Source organism: Nerophis ophidion, linkage group LG03 (genome assembly GCF_033978795.1).
Source record: "Nerophis ophidion isolate RoL-2023_Sa linkage group LG03, RoL_Noph_v1.0, whole genome shotgun sequence".
In the NCBI taxonomy this organism is placed as follows: Eukaryota; Metazoa; Chordata; class Actinopteri; order Syngnathiformes; family Syngnathidae; genus Nerophis; species Nerophis ophidion.
In genome coordinates this window covers 69,936,428-69,956,064 of record NC_084613.1, presented here as the reverse complement: position 1 = coordinate 69,956,064, position 19,637 = coordinate 69,936,428, and the positions used below count along the sequence as shown (strand labels likewise).

Below are 19,637 nucleotides of genomic sequence, written 5' to 3'. Positions count from 1 at the left end.
ACATTCATGGTATAGTTTTCATTTTCAAAACCAATGGGGCTCCCCTCAGTTTTCGTGAATGTTAAAGGTCCAGATGAGTGTTAAAATTAAGTCATATATTAATATTGTTTTCACTTTCAACACTTAAATATCCATAGATCAACTTCCGATCGATCAGTTTCCATAAAGTGGTATTTTTTGTATTTTATTTGTATGTTGTATACCCTTTTCGCCCCAAGAAAACCCATTTATTTAATGTCAAAAACACTAAATATGCAGTATTTTCCCCAAAATATTTTCCCGAAATTTAATATTTAATGTGAAGTTATTGGAACCTTAAATTGATAAATAATTTACAACAACATTGCTTTTAAATCATTATCTTTTTATTTTAAAATTGTTATTTAAAAAAAAAAATCAGACTGAAGGTCTCAAGGATCATAAAGGTGTTAATAAGAGATAATATATAGTATTTTTATTTTCAATGCTTCAATCTCTAGATTGAAGCAACTTGTCGTGTTTGGAGGAAAAAAAATACTGAGTTGCATCCCAAGAACACCAAACCTACTGTGAAGCATGGGGGTGGAAACATCATGCTTTGGGGCTGTTTTTCTGCTAAGGGGACAGGACGATTGATCCGTGTTAAGGAAAGAATGAATGGGGCCATGTATCGTGAGATTTTGAGCCAAAACCTTCCTTCCATCAGTGAGAGCTTTGAATGGTTGACCATATACTTATTTTCCACCATAATTTACAAATAAATTATTTAAAATTCCTACAATGTGAATTCCTGGATTTTTTGTTTCACATTCTGTCCCTCACAGTTGAAGTGTACCTATGATGAAAATTACAGACCTCTGTCATCATTTTAAGTGGGAGAACTTGCACAATCGGTGGCTGACTAAATACTTTTTGGCCCCACTGTAGCTCGTTTACATTTGCACGATGTGTGGGGCCGTGATAAGACTGCACAAACATGGCGGCTTTTTGGCACACCTCACTGGCCGCGGGCGGGAGGGAGGACCTGAAAAACCAGCTGCCTGACATTATTACTTTCTGCCAGTCCGGGAGTGCAGCACGTAAAACCTTCTTTTCCTTGCCTCCCTGTCCTCATCACACTCTTCACGGCAGCATCTCCCTCTTTTACACTCTTTTCTTTGTCCCTTTGCGAGGCACCAGACAGACGCTGGACTATGCCCCCCTCGGTCAAGTGAGGGGGGGCGGGAGGCGGGGCTGACATCATCACCTGGAGGACTCTAACCTGGGCTGAAATCAGAGTGGAGCTTTTAGTGGTGAGTCTCATACTTCTTACTGTTTTTTATTGTGCTTTCTGTGCGCCCGGTTGGGACTAAATACATAACATTCATTTGAAAGGATTGTTATTGTATCTGCAAGGCCAGGCCAGGTGTCAGATGATAGTTTGGCAACATGGGCACAATGAATGGATGCATTGCAAAATCGGGGAAGTGTACCAAACCACTTTATGTACAAGGTCATGGTCACGACGCACCGAGCCAACAGGTGTCTGACATTGTTTACTTATGGCCAGCTGTTATAGGAACTTGTGCAAGGCTTTATTAAGATCCATGTGTAGGTTTTGACAATTCATGTCAAGGTATGTGTGATACTATGTTAGATCCACTCGACGTCCATTGCACCGTTCACCCCACATCTGCGGTACCCTCCAAAGTTTCTCCTTGTCATCCCATTGGGTTGAGTTTTTTCTTGCCCTGATGTGGGATCTGAGCCGAGGATGCTGTTGTGGCTTGTGCAGCCCTTTGAGACACTCGTGACTTAGGGATTTTTAAAAATAAATGAATTGATTGATTGATTCATATATTTAGCAAGTGCCAGAGATGCATAGTAATGAATTATATCATGTTTTACTCCATAGAAAAATGTGCCATTATTTCTTTATCTCTATTAACATGGGCGGAGGTGCAGAAATTTGCGAGAACTGCAAATTACCGGTGTGCGTATCACCTGCCTGTCATTGACCCTGAAAGTGACAAAAACTGGCTCCCCATTGCATCCCGGAGCCAATTCAAGATTAATCTGCTAACACACCATTGCATCTACGGCAGGGGTCACCAACCTTTTTGAAACCAAGAGCTACTTCTTGGGTACTGATTGATGCGAAGGGCTACCAGTTTTACACTTTACATTTACAAGTGTTTATATATATATATATATATATACATATATATATATATATATATATATATATATATATATAGTCATTTGTAAGTTACATGTAAGTGTGATTTAAACAAGAATAGCTAAATATATATATATAAATAAAAAATGGGTCTTTCTGTCTGTCATTCCGTCGTACATTTTTTTTCCTTTTACGGAAGGTTTTTTGTAGAGAAGAAATAATGAAAAAACACTTAATGGAACGGTTTAAAAGAGGAGAAAACACGAAAAAATGTTAAATTAAATTAACTAAAATGAACCATTAAATGAACCAAAATATGACTTATTATATCTTTGTGTAAAATATTGGACACAGTGTGCTGTCAAGCTTATGGGATGTGATGCAAGTGTAAGCCACTGTGACACTGTTGTTAATTTTTTTATTTTTTGTGTAAATGTTTTTAATGATAATATCAATGAGGGATTTTTAATCACTGCTATTCTGAAATTGTTACTAATATTGATAATATTCCTTTTTGTTCCACTACTTTTAGATTGTACCGTGTCATGTTTGTATGTCCTCAATTGCTCTGTTTATTAATTGCTGTTCTGAATATTGCTGAGTTGGGTTTGGTTTTGGAATTGGATTGCATTGTTATGGTATTGTTGTGTATTGTTTTGTTGGAATGATTAATAAATTCATTAAAAATAAATAAATAAATAAATAAAAATAAAAAAACGGCCAGCGGGCAGCAGGCGACCCATCTGGTCTTTGCGGGCTACCTGGCGCCCGCGGCCGCCGCGTTGGTAACCCCTGATCTACGGTAACACCCCCTCCTACCTCAAGGACCTAGTTTCCCCTCAACCTCCTACCCGCAATCTCCGCTCCTCAAACACTAACCTCCTCAAACCCTTCAGGACAAATTTACAATCAATGGGCTGCCCGGATCATATCATGTTCTGGTTTTGATCCGTTTTTGGATTATATTCTGTTAGTGTTTGACTTCCTTAGTTCCTGGTTTGTTCTGTTTCCATAGTTACTCATTAGATTGACTTGCCTCTTCCTTTTGACGTGCACCTGCCTCCTGATTACTGTCTTTATTTAAGCCTGCCTTTTCTGTTCATTCAGTCTTGCCTCCTAATTTGTGTTCGCACAACAGTGACGACCTTGATCCTGTATTTGGTAATCCCATACCTGTATTTGCTAGCTTCCGCGCTAAGCCTTTGTTCCTCTAGCTCCCATGCTAGTAGTTTTGTTTTGCCTTTTTGTGCCTTGTGCAAGTTTTTCTGTTATTTCTCTAGCTCCCATGCTAGCGCTTTAGTTTTTTTCTAGCCCCAATGCTAGTTCTGTTTCTTTTGACTAAGTCTGTTTTTATTTGTTAAATAAATTAATTATTTCTTACCTTCACATTGGGATCGAGCCCGATTGCATCCCTGAGAGAACAACCCGCGTCATCACGATGCCCCGCAATCGTCACGCCGCCGGGATTTCTGCTCGACCACACCCGAACTCTGGAACGCTTTCCCCAACCATCTTAGAGCACCACAGTCGGTCGACAGTTTTAAGAAGGGACTAAAACCCCACTTTTTTAGCACAGCTTTCCTCTAAATTCTCTGCCTTCTTGTTTTTAAATACACTGCTTGCCTATCTGTTTTATCCAGTGCTTTCATGCTTCTATTTCTATCTTTTTCTTTGTTTCTGTTTTATCTAATGTTTATCTAGTCACCAATATGGTGCCCGTAAGGACCAGATGAGTAGCCCGCTGGCCTGTTCTAAAAATATCAGCACTTACCAGTGAGTTGCCTCTATTTTTTTACATTTTATTTTTTTACTAGCAAGCAGGTCTTGCTTTGCTCGACATTTTTAATTCTGAGACAAAACTCAAGTAGAATTTGAAAATCCAAGAAAATATTTTAAAGACTTGGTCTTCACTTGTTTAAATATATTATTTTTTTTTTTTTACTTTGCTTTTTAAAACTTTCAGAAAGACAATTTTAGAGAAAAAAATACAACCTTAAAAATGATTTTAAGATTTTTAAACACATATACCTTTTTACCTTTTAAATTCCTTCCTCTTCTTTCCTGAAAATTTAAATCAATGTTCAAGTAAATTTCCTTTTTTTATTGTAAAGAATAATAAATAAATTTTAATTTAATTTTTCATTTTAGCTTCTGTTTTTTTCGATGAAGAATATTTGTGAAATATTTCTTCAAACTTTTTATGATTAAAATTCAAAAAATTATTCTGGCAAATCTAGAAAATCAAAGCCTTTTGAATTTCTTTTACAATTTTTGTTCTGGAAAATCTAGAAGAAATAATGATTTGTCTTTGTTAGAAATATAGCTTGGTCTAATTTGTTATATATTCTAACAAAATGCAGATTGGATTCAAACCTATTTAAAACATGTCATCAAAATTAAAAAAATAATACTAATCAGGAAAAATTAATAAGGATGTTCCATACATTCTTTTTTAAACTTAAAAAAAAAGATTCGAATTAGCTAGTTTTTCTCTTCATTTTTCTGTTGAATTTTGAATTTTAAAGAGTCTAAATTGAAGATAAACTGTTTCAAAATTTAATTTAAATTTTTTTCCCGTTTTCTCCCCTTTTTTAAACTTTTCAATTAAGTGTTTTTTTCATCATTTCTTCTCTACAAAAAACCTTCCGTAAAAGGAAAAAAAATGTACGACGGAATGACAGACAGAAATACCCATTTTTTAATATATATATATATATATATATATATATATATATATATATATATATATATATATATATATATATATATATATATATGTATATAAATGTATTTATTAAAGGTAAATTGAGCAAATTGGAAATTCCTGGCAATTTATTTAAGTTTTTATCAAACTGGTAGCCCTTCGCATTAATCAGTACCCAAGAAGTAGCTCTTGGTTTCAAAAAGGTTGGTGACCCCTGATCTAGTGTGTGTCATGTTTTAATTTCTATTTAATTTTTTTATTATATACTCTAACTTTGTATTTTTATTTATTTATTTTATTTATTTTATTTATTTATTTATTTATTTTATTTTTTTTAATTTTTTTTATTTATTCATTTATTCATTCATCTACTTTGTAGCACTTTGAGATCTTAACAAATATAAAGTGTGTTACAAATGTAATTCATTATTATTATTATTATTATTATTAAAACAAAACGATTACTGTCCATTTAGTTCTGTTTAAAAAAAAAAAAAAAGATTATTCCTACTGTATTTTCCGGGCTATACAACGTCCACCAGTTTTTAGAAGAAATAGATGTGTTTACACATATTAACTGCAGATATTCAGCACAGGCCAAAAGTTTGGACGCACCTTCTCATTCAAAGTGTTTTCTTTAGTTATTTCAGGGCGGCATAGCTCGGTTGGTAGAGCGGCCGTGTCAGCAACTTGAGGGTTGCAGGTTCGATTCCCGCTTCCGGCATCCTAGTCACTGCCGTTGTGTCCTTGGGCAAGACACTTTACCCACCTGCTCCCAGTGCCACCCACACTGGTTTAAATGTAACTTAGATATTGGGTTTCACTATGTAAAGCGCTTTGAGTCAATAGAGAAAAGCGCTATATAAATATAATTCACTTCACTTCACAATTCACTATATACATTGTAGATTGTCACTGAAGGCATCAAAACTATGAATGACCCCATGTGGAGTTTATGTACTTAACAAAAAAAGGTGAAATAAATGAAAATATGTTTTATATTCTAATTTCTTCAAAATAGCAACCCTTTGCTCTGATCAAATTTTCGCACACTCTTGGCATTCTCGCGATGAGCTTCAAGAGGTAGTCGCCTGAAATGGTTTTCACTTCCCAGGTGTGCTTGAAGCTCATCGAGAGAATGTCAAGAGTGTGCAAAAGCGTCAAAAACATTTCCATTCACAATTCCATGACACTCCCTGCGTACTGTACGTGGGCTAATTGGAAGATCACATGAAGTTTGGAGCTCTGCAGCAACTGATGTGCAGAAAGTCTTTGCTCTATGCGCTTCAGTATTCGCTGACCCCTCTCTGTCAGTTTACGTGGCCTACCACTTGGTGGCTGACTTGCTGTTGTTCCCAAACTCTTCCCTTTTCTTATAATAAAGTGGACTTTGGAATATTTAGGAGCGAGGAAATTTTACGACTGGATTTGTTGCACAGGTAGCATCCTATGACAGTTCCACGCTGGAAATCACTGAAAGCGGCCCATTCTTTCACAAATGTTTGTAGAAAGAGTCTCCATGCCTAAGTGCTTGGTTTTATACACCGGGCCAAGTGATTAGGGCACCTGATTCTGATCATTTGGATAGGTGACCAAATACTTTTGGCAATATAGTGTATGGTCTAAAATAGGGAAGGGGTGTGTTTGTGACTGTGAAGTGTGTTGAGGAGGTCAGTGTGCGAAATGGGATCAAAGGCTGCAATGAGATCTAAAAGGATGAAGATCGGTGAGAAGACCAGAATCAGCTGTTAGCGGGAGATCGTTTGTGGTTTTTAGAGTGCTGTTTCAGTGCTGTGCAGGGGGCGGAAACTAGACTAGGATTGTTCAGGTTATTTTACAGCAGGTGGGAGTGAAGCTGGTAGGAGACTGTTTTTTTCAAGGATTTTTGAATGGTATATTTGAAATAGAAATTATTTGGATCTGAGCCTGTGTTTTTTTTTTTTAGAATTGGCGTTAAGGCTGTTGTTTTGAAAGCTGAGGGAACAATTCCAGTGGTGAGAGAACAATGGATGGCAAACAAATTAACAGCAACAATTAAGGGACGACTGTATTAAAGTAGATAGCTCAGTGACTATTGGCATTTATTCATTGTTTATTTTTAATTTGTAAATATTGTAAATTAAAAAATATATATATTTTTTAACCCATTTTCATGGGAAAATGTTAACAGGTCTTGCTAGTTAAAATTCTTAACTGTCACGACGCACAGGTGTAAAAAGAAGCGAACCACGGCTATAAATAAAAACAATAACACACTCTGGTCCGTATGCAAGTGTAAACAAACCTCAAGTTGTGTCTCCCTTGTTAATATTCCTAACAAGTGTAAAAAGAGGCGAATCAGAAACATAATGCTCTACCTTAGCTTTGATGGTGACACTGTTTGAGGCCCTTTTTAGATTCTGTCTCCTGCACTAAATGCTGAACATAAGTCACTAAAAAGCCCCCAAAAATTTAAACCAAGGCTCAGAACCCTTGCAGTGTATGCAGACTTTGCAACATTTGTTTGTTCCCACGCCACAATGTTGTCCTTTTTAAAAGCATGTAGTATTTCTGCCCATTGGGCTAATGCAAACGACACCCCGGATGCTTTCTAGTCAGCCTTGAAGGGACATAAGAACCAAGTAGACTCACATTCCAAGGCACTGAGTTTAACCAATGTGAACCACTATTTTATCATCAGCCTGATTCCACGGTACACAGTACATTTTCCAAAATGAGTTTGTATCAGAGGTCAATGATTTACTTCAATCCAGGCTATAAATTCTTCATGTGCGCGATAAAAGCCCAATGCAAGAGGTGAAAAAAGATCATTTAAATCAGAGGTCTTCAACAGGACGTTTAGCAAAACGTTGCCCGTTGAAATCCCATTAAATTATAACATTGTAACATGCCTTTTTAAAAGAAAAACAAACTTTTACATAAGAACTATTGTATAGAAAAAACAATACAGTACAATGTACTACTAAAAACTACAGTAGTTTTATGAAATAATGTACTAATATTGTTTAACCTTGGATAGTGGACTTTTACGATATCTCCATGGGCAGCTTCTCCATATTTTCATGGATAAATGTCCACCAAATGAATAAATGTTGTGACTGCGCAGCCTGCGCCAATTGTCAAAGGATCTCTGTGTGAAAGAGACTTAAAAATGATGACACTCTGTTCATGTTTTTGCAACATTGGATATATTTATTTTTCATGTCACTCTTGCTCTTGTAGATGGAAAATAACCTGGTTTGTACATACTGTAGCAGTCATTTGTTTTGCTATTCCCTACTAACATTCTCACACTAGGAAAAAAAAAGTAGGCCCGAATCAGAAATTAATTTTAAGCCCCGCCCTCATTGTCCCAATTTTTTAATACTTTTTGAATCAAGCTTGAATTTGATTTGAACCCACTTAAGAAACCAAGAACTCGCCCTCGATCATACTACAGTTATAACGTCATTGGGTAGACACGCTCTCAGATACGTCACTCAGGTCCTCATGGAGCTAGGGGGGCGTGGCCTCCAGTTCCGCCTGAATTTCGGGAGATTTTCGGGAGAAAATTTGTCCCGGGAGGTTTTCGGGAGAGGCGCTAAATTCAGGGAGTCTCCCGGAAAATCCGGGAGGGCTGGCAAGTATGATGTGCACATGTTCTTGATACCGTGTTTTTCGGATTATAAGTCGCTCCGGAGTAAACGTCGCACCGGCCAAAAATGCATGATAAAGAAGGAAAGAAAACATATATACGTCGCACTGGAGTACAAGTCGCATTTCTGGGGGAAATTTATTTGATGAAATCCAACACCAAGAATAGACAAAGGCAATTTAGAATAAATAAAGAATAGTGAACAACAGGCTGAACAAGTGCACGTTATATGATGCATAAATAACCAACTGAGAACGTGCCTGGCAATTTTCCCTCCAATTTTTCTTACGTGTGAGCAAACGGCAAAACTCCTTGAGCGTTCAGTTGCGCGCTTGTGAACGACGGCAGATGTGCACACTGTTATGCGCTTATCTTTTTATTCGATTTTGTGCGTGGCCTAGATTTTCCGGACGCAGTGGACACGTGAGCAGTCTGCAATTGCACAGGTGCGTACCTTAGAGGGAACGTTGGCGCCTCGTATGTTAACGTAACATATTATGGTAAGAGTCATTCAAATAACTATAACATATAGAACATGCTATACGTTTACCAAACAATCTGTCACTCCTAATCGATATATTCGATGAAATCTTCTTCCTCGATGTCGCTTCTAAACAACTCTGCCAACTCCAAAAGTATGCGCCGCTTGATCTTGTCGTTTTCTGCTGCATATTTCTCTATGTCCAGCTTGTAATCTGCAGTACATGATTTCCTTTTCGGTCCAATTTTTGTTCAGCCCTTCTCAGTTTTTATAAGTTACCGCCAACGATGAAATTATCCATTTTCATAGCTACAGCATTAGCATGTAGCAGTTAGCATTCCATGACCCACAATGCACTTCTGCCATGACCCTCCCCCGCCAAATTGTTATTGGTTGACGTGTGTGTGACGATTGCTGACATTTTCTTCGTCTCTTCCGCAAATGAGATAAATAATATTATTTGATATTTTACGGTCATGTGTTAATAATTTCACACATAAGTCGCTCCGGAGTATATGTCGGACCCCCGGCCAAACTATGAAAAAAACTGCTACGTATAGTCCGAAACATAAGGTACTTGTCCAGTCGGGACTTACACCGAGAGTTTTTGCTTACCAGCCCAGCGCCATGGATATTTGCCTTTATATTATTTTCAGTGACAGAGCAGGAAGAGGCTAGAAATGCATTTATGGTTAAATTTTAAAAGAAGTGCCCTGTTATTCATTAATTGACATTTTACATGCCGTTCTTTACGCAAAACGGGCCACTGTGATCTGTATACAGGGCGGGCCTGCTAGCATCCATCTGCACTGACTACACCAGCGATGACAAAGGCATGGCCCGAGGGCTGGATCAGGCCCTCGAACAGGTTTTATCCAGCCCGCCAGAGGAGTTTGCATGTTCGAAAAAACTGAAACTAAACTGTTCTGAACTAAGTACAAAAATGAGCTAAAATTTTTGAATGAAAAAAACTGCAGTTGTAAATGTGTCCACTGGATGGCACAACAGCAATTCTTTGTATCCCCTGCTGCTACAACGCCTCATGGGACGGCTTAGCTCGGTTGGTAGACTGGCCGTGCCAGCAACCTGAGGGTTCCAGGTTCGATCCCCGCTTCCGCCATCCTAGTCACTGCAGTTGTGTCCTTGGGCAAGACACTTCACCCACCTGCTACCAGCTCCACCCTCACTGGTTTAAATGTAACTTAGATATTGGGTTTCACTATGTAAAGGGCTTTGAGTCAATAGAGAAAAGCACTATATAAACATAATTCACTTCACTTCATGACTTCAGAGGGGGCAGAGCTATGTGCTGTGTTAAAATGGAGGACTGGGGACACATCATCTAGGCGCACATACTGTCGCAATTAAAAGTTTACATACACTTGTATTTAAAGCACCAGTTCCATTGGCAGCAAAACAGGCCCAGAGCATTACTCTAACACCACCATGCTTGACGGTGGGTCTGGTGTTCCTGGGATTGAAAGCCTCGCCTTTTCTCCTTCAAACATATTGCTGGGTATTGTGGCCAAACAGCTAAATTTTTGTGTCATCTGACCACAGAACTTTGCTTGAGAAGGTCTTATGTTTGTCCATGTGATGTCAGATAAAATAAAATTTGAACTTTTTGGCCACAATACCAAGCAATATGTTTGGAGGAGAAAAAGGTGAGGCCTTTATTTCCAGAACACCATGCATACCGTCAAGCATGGTGGTGGTAGTATTATGCTCTGGGCCTGTTTCGATGCCAATGAAACTGGTGCTTTAAATGGGACAATGAAAAAGGAGGATTACCTCCAAATTCTTCAGGAGAACTTAAAATCATCAGCCCAGAGGTTGGGTCTTGGGCGCAGTTGGGTGTTCCAACAGGACAATGACCCCAAACACACGTCGAAAGTGGTAAAGGAATGGCTAAATCAGGCTAGAATGGAGGTTTTAGAATGACCTTCCCAAAGTCCTGACTTAATCGTGTGGACAATGCTGAAGAAACAAGTCCATGTCTGAAAACCAACACATTTAGCTGAACCGCACCAATTTTGTCAAGAGAAGTGGTCAAAAACTCAACCAGAAGCTTGCCAGAAGCTTGTGGATGGCTACCAAAAGCGCCTTATTGCAGTGAAACTTGCCAAGGGACGTGTAACCAAATGTTAACATTGCTGTATGTATACTTTTGACCCATTTTCAGTAGACCCATAATCCATCCATCCATTTTCTACCGCTTATAATCAAACTTAATGAATGTTTTTTTGTGACCAACAAGTATGTGCTCCAATCCCTCAATCACAAAAAAATAACAGTTGTAGAAATGATTGGTAACTCAAGACAGTCATGACATTATGTTCTTTCCAAGTGTATGTCAACTTTTGACCTTGACTGTATGATGAGCAGTTGAGGAAAATAAGCAAATTATATTAATAACCTCCTGCAATTATTCCATCCTCTACAAGATTAAAAATTAACCCCAATGGGACCATTTTAGAACTTTGCCTGACTCAAGTCCACCTATCATATTGATGAACATGATCACATCATTTATTTAGAAAGTATAAATAATAACAAATGAAGATAGAATACTAGTAACCGCCAACATATAAGTGTAGAAAAAAAAAACCAAAACATTATGTTTTGTATATTTTCAGATTGTTCTTGTTTTTTTATTAACTGAAGAAAAAAATCTGAAGTTGTTTTTATTTTTAAGTTATCATGCCATGATTATACTACTTTGGAGTATATTTTCCGCCTTGTAGCCCCTGAGCTAAAATGAGTTTGACACCCCTGCGAGAAAGGCCTTGAGCTGGAATTGACGTACACAACATGTCCGGGTGATTTATATGGATTACTTCCTGTTCTGCTTTTTTTTTTTGGGATCAGGTCTGATCCATGCTAATTGCAGGCCGACCATTAAATGTTTTGTTTGCCAAAGGTGGAAGGACATACAGCTGATGATTTGTGGAACAACGTACAGATTATTGTCTCAGTGATGAGGAACAGACTGATGAGGAAGAGCAAACGGATGGCCTGTTTGTTCCTCTAACGTTGACGTAGAAGCAAGTACAATCTCCTGATATCTCAAACGCAGTGACATCCTCTGTAGGTCACACAGTTATTGTTATTAACTGCAAGTGTCAAGAAAAGGATGTGAATTCTTTATCCAGAGTAGTTAAGGAGAAGGGGTTGGGTTTAATTGACTGCTTCTATCGACTCCTTTTCAGTTTGTGTGATGTAGGCATGTCTGAAAGAAACAAACAAACAAACAAACTACAGCATACTGTGGGTTTGTATCCGAAATTATCGGTTCGACGCACAATTTCACGTAAATGATGAAGAGTAGTAATCCTTAAATTCAAAAAATAATGTCAGCTATATAAATTTTGTATACATATACAGTACAGGCCAAAAGTTTGGACACACCTTGTCCTCATTCAATACTTTTCTCTATATTCATGACGATTTACATTGTAGATTGTCACTGAAGGCATCAAAACTATAAATGAACACATGTGGAGTTATGTACATGACAAAAAAAGGTGACATAACTGAACACATGTTTTATATTCTAGTTTCTTCAAAAGAGCCCCCCTTTGCTTGGACTACTTTTTCGCACACTCTTGGCATTCGCCCGATGAACTTCAAGAGATAGTCACCTGAAAGGGTTTTCTCTTGGAGAGAATGCCAAGAATGTACAAAACAGCAATCAGGGCAAAGGGTGGTTATTTTGAAGAAAATAGAATATAAAACATGTTTTTACACCTTCTAACTGTTAAGTGCATAAATCCACATGTGTTCATACATAGTTTTGATGCCTTCAGTGACAATCTACCATGTAAATAGTCATGAAAATAAAGAAAACGCATTGAATGAGTAGAAGGTGTGTCCAAACGTTTGGCCTGTACTATATATATATATATATATATATATATATATATATATATATATATATATATATATATATATATATATATATATATATGTGTGTATATATATATATATATATATATATATATATATATATATATATATATATATATATATGTCTTTATTAGATTATCAGGAGATTTTTATATGAGATATATATATGATTGAGGGAACCCCTCATGAAACAGTTCTGTAGAGATGATGTAGTCTTGTGATTTTTTTTCCCCACACATACATATATATATAAATATATATATATATATATAAATATATGAATATATATATATATATATAAATATATGAATATATATATATATATATATATATATATATATATAAATCTTTATATATATATATATATATATATATATATATACATATATTTGTGTATATGTATATATATATGTGTACATATATGTGTATGTATGTTTGTATATGTATGTATGTATATATATATATATATATATATATAATTTTCATTAAATTAATGAATATATATATGAATGGTATTATTGTCAGGGGGGAAACAGATGAACGCGACTGAAAGGATGAATCGTCAGGAAATCTAGTGGCGCCGAGTGAATATACTGAGGAGCTTGATTATCAGGTGTGCGTGCAGGTGGTTCCGCCCTGTGACCCAGAAACCACGCACTGCAACAAAAAGAAGACAGGTGGCAGCAGCGCTGCAAATCATGACAAACTAATTAATGCATACTGTACAATTTATCATTTGAATTATTTATATTTATGACACTATTGTCATTTGTATAGCCTAGAGATGACAGTTTAATGTAAACACAGTAAAATCACCAAAAATTATCCCCGGGCGCGTCCACCGCTGCTGCTCACTGCTCCCCTCACCTCTCAGGGGGTGAGGGTGATGGGTCGAATGCAGAGTATAATCTCACCACACCTAGTGTGTGTGACAATCATTGGTACTTTAAATATACTATTTATCCTCTGCTGTGAGTGAAATATAAGTTGGGAAATTGTGTTAGATGTACATATAAACGGAATACAATGATTTGCAAATCATTTTCAACCCATATTCAGTTGAATATGCTACAAAGACAACATATTTGATGTTCAAACTAATAAACTATTTTTTTTTGCAACTAATCATTAACTTTAGAATTTGATGCCAGCAACATGTGACAAAGAAGTTGGGAAAGGTGGCGATAAATACTGATAAAGTTGAGAAATTCTCATCAAACACTTATTTGGAACATCCCACAGGTGTGCAGGCTAATTGGGAACAGGTGGGTGCCATGATTGGGTATAAAAGCGGCTTCCATGAAATGCTAAGTAATTCCTGAACAAGGATGAGGCGAGGGTCACCAATTTGTAGGCAAACTGTCAAACAGTTTTAGAACAACATTTCTCAACAAGCTACTGAAAGGAAATTAGGGATTTTACAATCTACGGTATGTAAAATCATCAAAAGGTTCAGAGAATCTGGAGAAATCACTGCACGTAAGCGATGATATTACAGACCGTTGATCCCTCAGGCGGAACTGCATCAAAAACAGACATCGGTGTGTAAAGGATATCACCACATGGGCTCAGGAACACTTTATAAAACCACTGTCAGTAACTACAGTTGGTTGCTACATCTGTAAGTGCAAGTTCAAACTCTGCTATGCAAAGCAAAACCCATTTATCAACAACATCCAGAAACGCCGCTGGCTTCGCTGGGCCCGAGCTCATCTAAGATGGACTGATGCAAAGTGGAAAAGTGTTCTGTGGTCTGACGAGTTCACATTTCAAATTATATTTGGAAACTGGGGTTGGGGTGTCCTCCGGAACAAAGAGGAAAATAACCATCTGGATTGTTTTAGGTGCAAAGTTCAAAAGCCAGCATCTGTGATGGTATGGGAGTGCATTAGTGCCCAAGGCATGGGTAACTTACACATCTGTGAAGGCACCATTAATGCTGAAAGGTCCATACAGGTTTTGGAGCAACATATGTTGTCTTCTAAGCAAGGTCATTGTGGATGCCCCTGCTTATTTCAGCAAGACAATCCCAAGCCATGTGCGAAAATGTGTGGCGCATTATGAAGCGTAAAATACGACAGCAGAGACCCCGGACTGTTGAACGACTAAAGCTCTACATATAAAACAAGAATGGGAAAAATTCCACTTTCAAAGCTTCAACAATTAGTTTCCTCAGTTCCCAAACGTTTATTGAGTGTTGTTTTAAAAGAAAAGGTGATGTAACACAGTGGTGAACATGCCCTTTCCCAACTACTTTGGCACGTGTTGCAGCCATGAAATTCTAAGTTAATTATTATTTGCAAAAAAAATTAAGTTTTTGAGTTTGAACATCCAATATCTTGTCTTTGTAGTGCATTCAACTGAATATGGGTTGAAAAGGATTTGCAAATCATTGTATTCCGTTTATATTTACGTCTAACACAATTTCCCAACTCATATGGAAACAGGGTTTGTATAAAGAGAGTACTGCCAACTATACGAGAGACGCCATCTTTGCGACCAATGATGTGTGCGGCTGTGTCCCGGTGCATACAATTGCAGTCATTCTGATTCTCATAATATGTCTCTATATTGTTATCGACATCGGAGGGCGGGGGAATTATTAAATAGGTCAAATATTTGAGAAGCACTGCGTTAGTGCTTTTTGACCAATCATTGAGGAGACTGCCTGAAACTGGGTTGGCCAAACACGACTCTGGTTAAAACTCCTTCCCGAGCTTTTCGTCCTGTCACTCACACACACACTTGTCTTAAACCTTGTAAACATATTAGTAATTAACAGAGGAGTTTAAGAAGTTGAAGAAATTAGTGATCAATGACAAATATGAATAGTAAGATGATTTAAAAAAAACATTATTTATGAATTTATTTTTCTTCCAAAAAAGAAGAGCAGTCCTATAGTTGCAATACCATTATACCAAACAATACCACTATTTGATCTCATCAAAAGAAAGCCAGCTGGGAGCGAGAGAAATGTTTCTTAAAGATACGCTCATCTGTCAAATGTGCAATAATCAAACACATTTATCAGAGGTTGTCACCTGTGCAAGCAGCCCGTATGATATATGCTGGTGCTGATGTGCAGAGCTACTATAATGTCAACATCAACAGATTGTCCTTCTGCATTTAATTTTTAAGACAGCAAGGAACGTCGCAGGAATAAAACTCGCAAAAGTCGACAAAACTTCTGTGTCATTCTGCATGTCCCTGGAGCTAGCTGTGTGATGATGTCATGTTTTTTTTTTTAATGTAAGTGGTCACATTTTACTTGACCTGCAGCTGTTGCATTGAGGGAAACCTTATGTAAAACCCATTTTTATGGTAAATGGCTTAGTAGGAATGCATAGCGTGGGCAGATGTCGGCACATCTAATATGTGTGCAAGAAGAAGAAAAAAACGCAACAAGAGGATGTTTGAGTGTGCAGGTGTGCTGCTGCTCACTCCAACTGTTTTGTTTAACATGACTGCAGTGTAGTTTACCCCTTAATATTTTGTGAGTTTTTGTGTTTCAATTTTTTTTTTTTTTTAAAAGCACCTGGAAACCGGCAACGCTCTTTTTTTTAAACTTTTTAATATAAGTTGATATCATTGAAAAAGATTACCTGATTTTTATTTATTTATTAAATTTAAAAGTAAATGAATATTTTCATGTTCAAAATAATGCAATATTATTTATTGTATAATAGTTTCCATTTTCAATATTGTTTATTATATATTTTTTTATTTTTTATTTTTTTTCCTGGTCTAGTCCCACAAATGAGTAAATAATTTATTATCAAAAACTAATTAATTCAAAAAAATATAAAAAAATTCTCAATTAGTTTTCTTGGTCATATCGCACAGATAAATAATTGATTTTCACCAAAAAATTATTGCAAATGAGACTCAGAAATGTGATTATAAAACAAGATGTAAATATCCATCCATCCATCCATTTCCTTCTGCATAACCGAGGTCGGGTCGCAGTTGCAGCAGCCTAAGCAGACAAGCCCAGACTTCCCTCTCCCCAGCCACTTCATCCAGCTCCCGAGGAGATCCCGAGGCCAGCCGGGAGACATAGTCTTCCCCGTGGTCTCCTACGGGCCGGACGTGCCCTAAACATTTTCCCAGTGTGGCGTCTGGTTGGCATCCTGACCAGATACCTGAACCAGCTCATCTGGCTCCTCTCGATGTGGAGGAGCAGAGACTTTACTTTGAGCTCCTCCCAGATGGCCGAGCTTCTCACCCTATCTCTAAGGGAGAGCAACACCACCCGACGGAGGAAACTCATTTCCTCCGCTGGTACCCGTGATCTTGTCCTTTCGGTTATAACCCAAAGCTCATGACCATAGGTGAGGATGGGGACGTGGATCGACCAGTAAATTGAGAGCTTTGCCTTTCGGCTCAGCTCCTTCTTTACCACAACGGATCGGTACAGTGACCGCATTACTGAAGATGCCGCACTGATCCTGTCTGAGCCTGTTGATCTCACGATCCACTCTTCATTCACTGGTGAACAAGACTCCGATGTACTTGAACTCCTCCACTTGGGGCAAGATCTCCTTACCAACCTGGAGATGGCACTCCACCTTTTTCCAGGCGAGAAACATGGACTCGGACTTGGCTGTGCTGATTCTCATCCCAGTCGCTTCACACTCGGCTGCAAACCAATTCAGTGAGAGCTGCAGATCCTGGCCAGATGAAGCCATCAAGACCAAATAATCTGCAAAAAGCAGAGACCTAATCCTGCAGCCACCAAACCGGATCCCCTCAACGCCCTGACTGCACCAAGAAATTCTATCCATAAAAGTTATGAACAGAATCGGTGACAAATGGTAGCCCTGGGAAAGTCCAACCCTCACTGAAAACGGGTCCGACTTCCTAGTGGCAATGAGGACCAAGCTCTGACACCGATCATGTAAGTAACAGACCGCCACAATCAGACAGTCCGTTACCCCATACTCTCTGAGCACTCCCCACAGGTCTTCCCGAGGGACACGGTCGAATGCTTTCTCCAAGTCCACCCAGCACATGTAGACTGGTTTGGCAAACTCCCATGTACCCTCAAAGACCCTGCCGAGAGTATAAAGCTGGTCCACAGTTCCACGACCAGGATGAAAACCACAATGCTCCTCCTGAATCCGAGGTTCGACTATCCGGCGTAGCCTCCTCTCCAGTACACCTGAATAGACCTTAGGGGGAAGGCTGAGGAGTGTGATCCCACGATAGTTGGAACACATTCTACGGTTCCCCTTTTTAAAGAGAGGAACCACCACCATGGTTTGGCAGTGCAGAGTTACTGACCCCGATGTCCCCGCAATGTTGCAGAGTCTTGTCAACCAAGACAGCCCCACAGCATCCAGAGCCTTAAGGAACTCCGGGCAGATCTCATCCACCCCCTGGGGCCTTGCCACTGAGGGGCTTATTAATAACTTCGGCAACTTCAGCCCCAGAAATAGGAGAGCCCACCACAGATTACCCAGGCACTGCTTCCTCATAAGAAGACGTGTTGGTGGTTTTAAAGAGGTCTTCAAAGTATTCTCTACACCGATCCACAACATCCGCACTCGAGGTCAACAGCACACCATCCTCACCATACATGGTATTGACAGTGCACAGCTTCCCGTTTCTGACGAAGCGGATGGTGGTCCAGAATAGTTTCCAAGCCGTTCAGAAGTCATTTTTCATGGCTTCCCTGAACTAAAATGTTTCCGAGTTTTTGCCTCCGCGACCGCCGAAGCCGCATACCGCTTGGCATCCGGAGTCTCATGAGCCAAAAGGACCCGATAGGATGCTTTTCTTCAGCTTGATGGCATCCCTCACCGCTGGTGTCCACAAGATATAACACAAGATATGAAAACTGGACATTTTTGAATTTTGCAACAAAAAATTTGATTTTGCTATCAAAAACAAATAATATAGATCAAAACACACAAAAGTACAGAAAATTGCTACCGTTGAGTACTGGTATCGATTCCTGGGCACCAGGAATTTGTTCAAATGTGAACGATACCCATCCCTAACCTAGAATTTACTATACATTATTATTACATTACTTCATAAAAAACTGTAGTCGTTTGTAGTACGTTCTGTTTTGTTCTAATGCAAGATTTATGATCTAGAATTTTGTTTGTTATTTTGAAAAGGCATGTTACATGTTAAAATTGGGCTGTTTTGGGTTGGCCTAGCCCCATATAAGTTGATTTCATCTAATTCAACGAGCAAGACTGATTTGAGATTTAAGTGTTTTGAGTTATGAACCAATTCATCCGGTAAGTTGAGGTACAACTGGTTTGTACAAAAAAGACAAAGAAAACTACAGTAGTTGAGTTGTGACACTGATGAAGGACAACATCACTTTTGTTCGTTAACTTTAACCTCTATGGTGTCTCCCGGCCATAAGGAAGACTCTTCTGATGAAGAAATGGAAAGTGCAATTAGACATGGTCAGATTGTCATTGCAGAGTGAGGGCAGAGATTTCAATAAGTAAAATTTACCACTAAATGGACATTATAAACTATTAGCGGCAGGGTGGTGTCATTATTTAGACTTTACCGGTCTCTACCTTCCTTCAGTGTGCAAGACGACATAGATTGAGAATTGTAAGTAATTTTTTTGTATTTAATCTTTGTATTGCTGTGTTTTTATATCCATTTTGTACTCCATGTGTTCTGTGACTTGGGTGGTCATTAGGGTGTCATTGAGGTCAGTGTTTCTTAACCCTTGTGTGGTGTTCCGGTCTGTGGGACCCGTTTTAATTTTTCATCAAAAGAAAAATGATACAATTAATATTTT

At 38.3% G+C, this 19,637-nt stretch overlaps 1 protein-coding gene across 1 annotated transcript in view; it reads left to right on the top strand.

The window, feature by feature from the left end:
• Positions 1–932: 932 nt before the first annotated feature.
• The window catches only part of ncmap (non-compact myelin associated protein), a 35,542-nt gene continuing 16,837 nt past the window's right edge, over positions 933–19,637 (top strand). Inside the window, exon 1 of the mRNA XM_061895959.1 lies at positions 933–1,271. The gene's annotated coding sequence lies outside the window, so the exon portion shown is untranslated. The remainder of the gene's footprint in view (positions 1,272–19,637) is intronic.